The following is an 11,601-nucleotide window of genomic DNA, read 5'->3' on the forward strand; positions in this document are numbered from 1 at the left end:
TTCCCTTGGAGACCTCTCTGCTGTCAGCAGGAACCAGTGCAGTTTCAGGCATCAGAGCAACAGCAACACTGACTTCTCTTTGTTCTGGATCCTAAGCCATAATGGCAAGGGACTACCAGAAAGTCGGCTTTGACAGCCCAACCCCTCCCCCAGCTGCAGATTTTCCAGTCTTGGTTCTAAAGTGGGATGAGCTGTGTCACAAAAACCACATTCAAGAGAACCTTCACCCACCTGTTAGAGGTCAAAGTCCACAGGAAGGCACCCTGCACTTGCTCCCTCACAGACTGCATCCAGAAGGTTATACTCAGACATATCCAGACTACTGCTGCCGAGGTGTTTTCAATGTAACAGTGACATTTCAACCGCCTCCTCCTACTCTACTGATCTTACGACCGTAAGTTCGATGTGAGGACTAATCCTGTCTGAGGAGCACGGCCTTCACTCTAAGCAGCTGGCTTCCGTGCCATCAGAGAGTATGGCTGAGTGCACAACACACTTGTGAAAGAGCCTCTTACTAAGCCTTTTTTCTTGTGCTTTCTGTCCTGTTCTCCATCAATCAGCAATTATCCCAATTCCCTTCCCACTGTACCAAGCCTGATGACGTGTCCCAACACCAGACACCAACCAAGACCTCACAAAAAAATATTCAGAATCTCAGAAGAGTAAAAGGGACAAAGAGGGCAAAATGACCATTGTCTTTTTCCTTGCTGAATTCAAAGTTTACAATGATAATTTGCTAGAAATTATGCTGCCTTTTAGCCCCCAGAATGGAAGTTTAACAAAATTCACTGCAACTAAATGATAAACTCCATCCTGTTGAGTCTATTATAAAGATATTAAAGTAACATGTTTTCTTTGCTCCAGTCCCATGAGCATGGACACAGAGTCACTCAAATGATTTGTTTCATAGCAAAAGCACTGCTTTATCTGGCCATGCTCAGTGATGCTCTGGATCCTGCTGTTTATTTATGAGAGGTACTGGAAAGGAGCTGGGAAAATAACTTCTTAAACAGAAACAGAAAGGATGAGAGGACACAACAACTGGTTGTGAAGAAAAGGTGGGAACATCTTTCCCATAATCTTTAAAATCAGCCTCAGGCACCCAGCTGTCTCACAGAATAGAATTTGAGGTTTGGGAATAAATTTAGAGTCATTTGTTCATTGGACTCATCCAACAAAGATTAATCAGAAATTACTGTACACCAGACAATGTGCTTGGAACTGGGGATACAAAAATATATAAAGCATAATCTTTGGCTTCCAGGAGAAAATCTAGTAGAGGAGATCATCATCGAAAAAAACTGTGACCAAATACTATCAGGACACAAAACAGGGAGCGGCTGAGAGGCTGTTTAATGCAACCTCTTTATTTCAGAGATGAGTTAACTAAAGTCTAAGAAGGTTAAGAAATCTGCCCAAGTTCACCGTGGGAGACTTGGGTCTAGTACTCAGTGCTTTTGACACCTGGCCTGTCTTCTCCACCTTGCTGATACCAGAGCTGAGGACAGATAACCTTTGGAGATCCCTTCCACACACCAATTTCACTGCTGATTTTGGGGTTGGGGAGGATATTCTTATTTTCCCTGTTGTCCTGGAGCTTACTGTACACAGGGTCCATGTCTTACTCATTCTTGGCTCACCCAGCGTAGTACAAAGCCTTGCCATGGTACGTGACCACTACATGTTTAATATGATTCGATAATGGACTTATCCAAGTGAATCTTCTCTTATAACAGAAGGATTTAACACTGCACTTGGACCAACAGGAAAGAAAAGGAAACGCCAAAATTGGACAAGCAAGGATAGGGTCAACACATGTGCACGGAAGCACTACTGACCTTTACTTAGAACTTCAACATACGGAGCCCAGCTCAAGCCTACGCCTTCTCTCTCACAACCTGTTTAACCACTAACATGCAAATTATTTGGAACAAAGATTCTTTGGCAAAGATATGCAGTTTCCTTAGTATTTGTCATCTGTTTACAAGGCAGGAGTGGACTTACTTGTAGCTTACCCATGGACTATTTTCCAGAGCCATACAAGGGTCTGGAACTGGCATGGTACTTCCTGAGAAATGGGAAGAAAGTTTATGATGAAATTCTTCAGTGAGAGCTGTCTGACTGAAACCACTATTCTCTTTCAGATCTTCTTTGGATTAAGCTGAAATCCCGAAGAATGAAATGTAAAGCCCTAGTCTCTGGGCCAATTTCACTCCCCACCTGTGTAAGTCTCTAAATAATCTCCGCAAAGCCCAAGACAAGATGACTCAAGGAAATGGACTGGAAGCCAGTGGTAAATTAGGAAAAGAGTTTAAATCCCATTCACTTCCCAACATTGTATTGACAGTATTCTATGGGACATCGGGACTCAGGAAAGTGGAAAACCAGAAATATTGACATTGATACACTGCCAGCCAAAAAAAAGGCATCTATCAGCAAAAGGTGAAATAAAAGCTGGCAAACAGCAGCAGCTTCCGTTTTTGTACAAATAGAAAACGATCTGCTACTCAGTTATTGATCTTATGCCAATCCAAGAGTAAAGGGAGGGACTTCCCTAGTGGCGCAGTGGTTAAGAATCCGCCTGCCAATGCAGGGGACACAGGTTCGCGCCCTGGTCTGCGAAGATCCCACATGCCACGCGGCAACTAAGCCCGTGCGCCACAAATACTGAGCCTGCGCTCTAGAGCCCGCGAGCCACAACTACTGAGCCTGCGTGCCACAACTACTGAAGCCCGTGTGCCTAGAGCCCGTGCTCCACAACAAGAGAAACCACCACAATGAGAAGCCCGCGTACCACAATGAAGAGTAGCCCCCACTCGCCGCAACTAGAGAAAGCGCACGTGCAGCAACAAAGACCCAACGCAGCCAAATGTAAATAAATAAGTAAATAAATTAAAAAAAAAAAGAGTGAAGGGAACGTAAGTTTGTCTGATTTGATTTCCACTGCTCTGCATCTTTATAGCATGTCTATGAAACATACCTGATGATTCTGGTTGCAAAAGCCCTGAATTCTAAGCTTCTAAAACACTATATTATAGAAGAAGCCCCTTTCAACTCTTCCTTCCCTACCTGTTAAGCACAGAGGTCTATTTTGCCTGCTCTGGCCTTTGAGCTGCTGCTGGGAGGACTATTCTAGCTGACTTGGTTCTGTTTAAATGAACAGCTCTTCCTATAGAAGACATTCATTTACAGTCAGTTCTCCCCAGAGCAGTAGGGATCCTCTAACTGCACAGTTTCTGGTCTCTCTTGCGATAAAGGTCATTTATTTTTGAGACAAGTAACTGGGGGTTAGGGACTCTCAAGTGACTGAAATGGACTTTTTCTCTGGGACAAACTAACTGATCTGTTGGGCAGTAGTTTATTTGCATCATATGCCAAGAGAAAGTTAATGCCCCTCTTTGTGAAGAACAGTCGTCCACTGGTCTATTGTTCTGCTGAAACCAGCTCAGTGGGCTTGCGCCCCTTGCCACAGAAGGCAATTGTTTGTTTTTATTGTTGTTTGTCTTTATTAATCTGCCTAGTTCAGACCTTTCAGAGAGGGTCAAATTTAGACAAGCATTAGGAAAGAATGGGTCCTTTCCCACACCATTCCTTGGTGCACGTGAGGCCTCTGCAATGCTTGGTTCACACACTTAATGCAGAGAAAAATGCTGTATGAAGATGCAAAAGGGCTTGCGTTGCCAGGTGGGTGGGTGAGCTTTAGGGTATGCGAGCATCCAGTGCGCTCCTGCTTCTGCGGGATGGAATGTGATGGCACAAGAACAGCAGTGTGGTCTACTGAGAAATTTCCCTCAACTTTCCTGTTTGAAAAATGTCAAACTGACAGAAAAGTTGAAAGCAGAGAACGACTATTACCTAAACACTCTTCACTTAGATTAACCAATTATTAACATTTTGCCACATCTGCTTATCTTCTTTTGCGGGGGTGATTCATGCTCCTTCACCTCTAAATACTTTGTGTGTGTCTCCTAAGGACATTCTTCTACATAAACAACACCTTATACCCAAGAAATCTCACATTGATAGAATGGTGTCATCTAACTTAAAGTTCATATTCACATTTCCCTCAATGCCTCCCCAACGGCCTTCACATTTGTTCCCCATTGCCTCTAATCAGGCACCACATCTGGGGTTCCCTTAGCCTCCTTTAATCTAGCATAGTCTTCTGCCTTTTGTTTTGTTTGTTTTTTGGTCTTTGATAGTCTTTTGAGTCTAGGTTGGTTGTTTTACAGAATATTGCTCGTTTAGGATTTGTCTCTTTCCTATACCAAATATGCCATGTACGTGAGGTAGGGTACTTCTTACTGCACCGTCACATAGTAATGGACACATAGTGTCAGGTCAGCCCAGGACTCATGATGCTAAGTGTGGCCCCTTGGGTAATGTGGTGACTGCAAGAGCTCTCATTTGTAAACGTACATTCTCTTCTCTGTGATTAATTTGTAATTAATGTGTAATATGTAGAATAATACCTTCAGGAAGTTCTGACTGCTTATTTCATGCCTCACCTATAATGCCTTGGCCATGTCTAAGGACAGACTGGGGTGAATGAATAGTGAAGGACCCTATTTGAAGGATAAATATGCAGAAAATCCCAAAGGGATCATAAAGCTCTGGCTGTAAGAAAGTCTCTAAAAAGGGAGAAAGCAGTAACTGGAGAAAGGCCAATGGTTATGAGATCATCAGCAGAGCCCTAGACTAGATCTGCCAATGGTGAGCACAGAGGTCTCTGGCCAACACGGAAGCATTCACCTCGATACCTGGATACTCTTCTCAAGGGCTGGAGGCCTGGTATGCGTAGGGTTAAGTGACATGAAGTCAGTGGCAAAGCAAAACCCTCTGGCCTACCCACCAGACCTGTAGGAAATACTACTGAATTTCCCTTCTCCTTTGTCCCACTCCCCTGTGGTTGTATCTCATTCCCTGGGGAAGAGATAATGCCACATCCCTTCCTGCCTCTGCTCCAGCAACTTCCTTCCTCACACCATTCCCATGATGGGGGCTCAGGGCAAAGCAGGGAAGGGCCTCCACCATTTCACAGCAGTTGGGGAGTGAAGGAGGCCTGGGGGCTCTCCAAGGAGGAAATGTCTAGTTTATTGGGAATGAGGGTTATGCCTGGGGAGGGGAGGGACACTTTCCCCTTGAGGTGCAAACTGCTGTTGCTTTAATTTGTATGATCAGGCAGAGTTGGGGAGAATAATGTATTGACCAACACAAACAGGCCATTTACATTTCTGAGACAGAATTTTAAAGGAATTATTAAATACAGCTTCTAACAAAGCCCATAATGACATTTTTCTTTATGCAGAACCCTGGGAGCTCAACTGAGGAAGGCACAGCTTGTTTTTCCTGATACTGCTTCCATATGGGCTCCAACCAATCACAGCCATAGAGGCAAAGGAGAGATGAGGCAGAATCAGGATCTGGCAGCTAACACATCAAGGCCCTTCCGAAGGAGAGCTCTGTTGGTTTCGTCCTGTGACTGCACCAGGCCAGGGCGGCTCTGCGGACGACCTGCCTGGTCTGAGGGCAGGAGCCACACTCACCCTGATCGATCCCATCAGGAAAAGAGCACATCTGTCAGAGACACCAGCCAACATGAGAAGCAAAGCCCAGAAGATACATGTGCTCCGACTGGCTTGTTTTGGCTAATTGCTGATTCAGGAGTTGGCATGTTTTCTCAAACCTCATTCTGTTGTTTGACTCCCGGCTTGCTTTTTCTCAGGCAGGTCTCCATCTCCTCATGAAAATGTCTGAGGATGTCAACATAAAATACATTTTTAAATTCTTGGCCACCTCCTAGGCTGAGATCAGTTCGAAGTTTCAGGATGTGGGGGGTGTCCTCAGTCAGACCAGACAAGTCATGCCTGCGCTCCTTTCTAGAAATGGGTAGGCACATTAGCCACAAGGCTTTGAACACACAGGAGTTAGCTAGCACACATTTTGCAAAATTACTCCCCTCCATGCCTCAACTTCTTACCACTACTAAATAAGCATGCAGTGATTCCCGACACCTCACAGTTCTGCCGTGCGTGCGTGCATGCGTGTGTGTGTGTGTGTGTGTGTGTGTGTGTGTGTGCATGTGCACTTTATGGTCCTTTCATTAGATGGGGCTGAATAGTAAGAAAGGTAATTTCCAGCACTTGACACTCCTGCTGGGGCCCTGACTCCGAATCCCTCTCAGGGCGGCATCTGCACTGTCAGTCGCTCGCCCGCTTGCCAGGGCATCTTCTCTGGCTTCCCAGAAGCCACTATCCTGGTAACTCAGTGGGCAACTCAACGAGGCCCAGACCCCAACCTGCCCCACTCCAGGGCAGCTCCCATCTATCCTCAAAAAGCCAGGACACACCATTATCCACAGTTTTCCCATTGTCACAGGACCCCTTTACAATCTAGGATTTAAAGAGTCCTTGGGAAGCAATTACCTGCACAAGCATGATCAAAAGAAGGGGGCTGTTTCAAGCCTGAGCCCTAGGTGTCACTTTGCTAAAGCAATGCAATGGATTTCAACAAAGAAAAATATCTGTTCCCACGGAGTCTGGTACAGAAAGCAGAAAACTTTCTTTTTACTGCACTCAGGAAATGGTTTTCATAGATGTTAACCGCAGCTGGGTAATCTGTATAACCACAACATAGTTTCTCTTTAATAAGTGGAAGATTTTTACCCACTGCATCACTGACTACCAAAAAGAATTCCCACCCTCCATCTCTAAGGCAAGAAAAAAATGATAAGGATAAGTAGAGTCCCTTTCCTTAATCTGCCAGCTAGGGGTTGCTAAAGTAGCTTTTTCATTCAGAAATGTAGATTGTTCTACGAGGTTCCTGTCATCCAACCCTACTGCTGAGTGGTGGAGGAACCTTGAACAAATCCAGCTTCTTTGCACGCTGGGATCCCCTCAGAGCCTTTATGACCATGATCCACAATGGGTCACAACGTAAATGTATGACTATGGGTCACAATCAATAAGTCTGAAAAAGGAGCTTTAGTGACTACTGGCTGGGAGATGAAGGTGTGGTGAAAGAAAGTTGGCCAATGCTGCCACGCACAGATGGTTCAAGAAAATGAAAACAAATCAAAGCAAATTCCACCAACTAAAGATGTGAAGAGTAGACTGTTCAGTTCTCTGATTCATCCTTGTATATTAACCATTTGTCCTGGGAAACTGGCATCACTCTCTCCCTGCTGTGAGAGCAAGGCCTCTGACCTGTGGCTCCTTGCCCAGAAGCCAGGAGCAGCCTGGGAGAGTCTGTGGCCCTCTCCTTGGGGGCAAGTGGCTTCACGATGCTGCTCCCATCACTGTGAGGCCCAGCTGGTAATTCAGCAAAGACTGAGTGAGCATGTTCACCATTCTCACTGCCCAGACGAAGGAAGGAGGTTCGGAGCTAGGGGTGTCGACACTGATGGTCTCATGTGAATGATACAACTAAAACTAAAAGGGCACCCACGCAAAAACACACAAAACGAAAATTTACCTAGTTGTAAGGAGGAAGAGCTTTTCTCTAAGAGTGAAGATAATAGAGACGATAACCCAAATATATAAGCTACTGAAATGATTTGTATTCTAAAAGAATGCTGGAAAATCTGATGACACATCATTTTTTATTCTCAGTTAATACTTTTAAAAACAGCTTTACTGAGATATAGTTCATATACTATTCACTCATTTAAAGCATGCAAGTCAATGGTTTTTAGTATATTCAGTTGTACAGCCATTACCACAATCTAATTTTGGAACATTTTTATCACCCTCTCAAAAAAAAACCCCTCATACCCATTAGCAGTCACCACCATTCCTCTAGCTCCAAGCAACCACTAATCTATTTTCTGTCTCTACAGATCTGCCTATTCTAATATTAATAGTTTTATTTACTATTATTTTTATTTTTTTGGCCACTCGGCGTGGCATGCACGATCTTAGTTCCCAGACCAGGGATCGAACGTGTGACCCCTTCAGTGGAAGCACAGAGTCTTAACCACTGGACTGCCAGGGAAGTCCCAGACAGCTAATATTTTTAAATCTTAAGTTTAAGATTATACAGTTGGTATCTGTTGTAGCTTCCTATGAGAAATACATTTAAACTTTCAACTTGTCCCCTATGTTGATAGTCATATGAAAGTTTCCTAAGGGTGAGGAAAATCAGAAATCTAGACTTCAGACAGGAATACTGGAATATCTGAGCACTGCTTATATAGCTAAGTCCCGCATATCAACAGTACTACTTTGGAACTGTGTTTTTAAAGCAGTGAGACATAGTGGCTTAGCATTCAGTGCAGAAACCTGCCCCTGCCACTTAAGGTTTTTTTTCTTTTAAAACCCTGGGTGAGTAAATTCATCTGAGCCTCAAGTAACCAATTAATAAAATGAGGATAATAATAACTACCTTGAAGCATGATGATTAAATGAGATATTCATCAACTCAGCCTTTATTCATTGAGTGCCTTCAGTGTGCCAGAACTCTGTTGGCCACTGAAGATAGAAACACAAATTTCTTATCCTCATTTAATTCACTTGCTTGAGACAGATATGCAAACAAGAATTAGATTATGAGAAAAGCGCTACACAGCAAGTGCAGTAGGAGCCTAAGAGTGTGAATTGCGGAAGGCTGTAGAAAGGGAGGGGGAGGTGTCTGAAACGTGAAGGATGAGAAAGAATTTGCCAAGGGGACAACGTGGGATAGGAAGTCCAGAAAGAGATAATTACATGCTCAACGTATGTGAGCGCACTGAGCAGCATAATACCTGGCACACAGCAGAAAGTCAACACTTCCTGTTGTTCCTGCTCTTACCCTCTCATGTCCTTGAAAAGATGCTTCTCTAGAATACAGAAAGAAATTAAAATCTTGCTGCTGCTACAGAAAAATGATTGATCTGAGACTTTAGGAGTTGCTTGTTCTATCTTTTCCTGAGGCTAATTCACCTCTGGCAGCAAAGTATATTTGAAATTTTGACATTTTCCTTCCACAAACTTCCAATTTTGAAAAGTTTCAAACCAAGTTGATCTCCCTTGTCTAGAACACTCCCCTTGCCTACAGAATGGCCCACTATTTGGACTTATCTGATTGTTAATGTTGGCTTCTTTGAGGGTATCTGGGAGTCTTCTGGCACTCGATCCCTGGACTGCTTTTCTCCATGTACACTCACTGCCTGAGTGATTTCACCCAGTCCCAAAGCTTAAATACCATTTATTTGCCTCTGACCTCCAAATGTCCTATTTTCAGCCCAGACCTCTCTCCCTAACTCCAGAATTTCACTCAACTGCCCAGTGGGCCTCTCCACTTGGATGCCCAGTAGACCTCGCCTGCAGCCGCTTTCCACACCTTAGTAGAGGGCAACAGCACCCGCCAGGTACTTACCTCTCCGATCTCCTCTCATAACTAACCGCCCGACTCATTCCGCTTCAGGCGTGCAACACCTTTGCAAGCCATTCCTTCCACCTGAAATACTCTCTTCCCACATAACATCTTGTTAACTTCCTTACCTCCCTCAAGTCTGTGCTCAAATCTCAAACTTCCCACTGACACTTAACGCTTACTAACCTATTCAATACTCTAAACTTAACTCTCACCACACAGTCCTGATTTCCCTACCCTCCTCGGATTTCCTTTTCTTCGTAACATTCAGCATTTTCTAACACACCACATAATTTATTTATTACGTTTAACGTCTATCTCCCTGCTGGAATGGAAACTCCACAAAGGCTTGAGCCAACGTCTGTTTTGATCACTGATATAACTCAAACACCCGGCACAGTGCCTGGCACTTGTTAGGTACTCAGTAAACATTTGTTAAAAGAATGTATGAATATTGGGAAAACGTATCAACTTCGTATATTATAAATAGATTCCAATAATGATATCTACTAAAATAACAACTCTCGATGTTGGCTCATCTCATAGCTGCTGTCCATCCTTCACTGGGTTTTCTTCTACAGGAGACGTAAGTACTTCAGAGCAGGGACAGGAAAAGCATTTGTTCATTGCAACAGATGGCAGACCCCTCCTTGAACGGCTGTCAGGAGCCTGGAATTTGTCTTAGGCTGGCCTCGGCACCACTGGATGAGAGCCTGCAGAATGCTCAACATCCTTGCCGTAAACTGTAATCTGGGGTACACAGGCTAAGCAAGTCCTAATTGAAACGCAAATAAGGGACAGAATTAAGGGGAATGCTGGATGAATCTTTGCTTTTTTTTGGTCTATGACAATAGAATTTGCAAGAAAAAAAAAAATGGGGCTTCCCTGGTGGTGAAGTGGTTAAGAATCCGCCTGCCAAGGCAGGGGGCACAGGTTCAAGCCTGGTCCGGGAAGATCCCACGTGCCGCGGAGCAACTAAGTCCGTGCGCCACAACTACTGAGCCTGCTCTCTAGAGCCCTCAAGCCACAACTACTGAAGCCCGCACACCTAGAGCCCATGCTCCACAACAAGAGAAGCCAATGCAATGAGAAGTCCACGCACCGCAACGAAGAACAGCCCCCTGCTCGCAGCAACTAGAGAAACCCCGCATGCAGCAACGAAGACCCAACGCAGCCAAAAATAAATAAATAAAACAAATAAAAATTTTAAAAAGTGATATTTGCATTCATATTTTGTGATAATGAAGCCCTGGAACAAGCAGGTCAAGAGACCTAAGGATGGACTTAGCTGAGGGTGGCAAATGAGTCTTTTTCTCTTGTCACTGGCTACCTCACAGCCAGGCTACTTTTGTCTGTTTGCTCTTGGGGGCTAATTTTAAAGTCATACACTCTACTACGTTATGAGCCAGAAGCAATGCCTGAGTCCAGCCTTGAAGCTAAAACCAATACTGGATGGATGTAATTGGAGCAATTAGCTAACTCAATAATCAGCCAACTGAACAACTTCTTGTCAGAAGCTGCCAGAAAGAATTATTCAGGTGTACAGATTTGCTACAGGCAGCAAACTGAGCTGCAGCAAAGATGACCACTCCCTCCAGCTGTCACAACCAACTATGTCAAGGTAAGAGAATCATGCAGATGCGACTTTCTCGCTTGTTCAGTGGGCAACTGAGTTGGTGTACCCAGTGGAAGGGATCAGATGGTGAAGAGCACCTAGAAAAAGACGCAAAAAGGAGTGGGTTCTTCTCACTGCTGGGGGTCTGGCTGCCTGGTGAGAAGATCCTAAAAACTTCCAAGGCAGGGGGGCAGAGGGGGGCGGGGAGGATGAGGTCATATACGAAGATTCAAGACTTCCAAATGGCTTCTGACCATGGAGCAATGTCCTCACAATTCTGAAGGAAAATCATTTTCCACCTATAATGTTATACCCAGCAAAACCACTAGTAAAATGTGAAGACAGAACAAAGTCATTTTCAGACACTCCAAGTTTCAAAAATTTATCTCCCATAAATCATTTCTTCAGGATGTAACTGGAGGATGAGCTCTATCAAAACGAGGGAATAAACCTAGAAAGAGTAAGACAAAGGATCCAAGAAACAGGGGAGCCACACAAAGAGGGATGAAAGGCAGGCCCAGAACAACAGCTGCACAGGAAGCCGAGAGAACAAGGAGCCCAGACCAGAGCAGGAGGATGGAAGGCTCCAGAAGGGACTGGGGATGGGATGTAAATGACAGATTATCTGACATAGT

At 44.4% G+C, this 11,601-nt stretch overlaps 1 protein-coding gene across 2 annotated transcripts in view; it reads right to left on the bottom strand.

Moving 5' to 3' along the window:
- CFDP1 (craniofacial development protein 1) overlaps window positions 1-11,601 on the bottom strand; it is a 133,735-nt gene that overhangs the window by 14,424 nt on the left and 107,710 nt on the right. The window lies entirely within an intron of this gene.

Source organism: Delphinus delphis, chromosome 20 (assembly GCF_949987515.2).
Source record: "Delphinus delphis chromosome 20, mDelDel1.2, whole genome shotgun sequence".
NCBI lineage: Eukaryota > Metazoa > Chordata > Mammalia > Artiodactyla > Delphinidae > Delphinus > Delphinus delphis.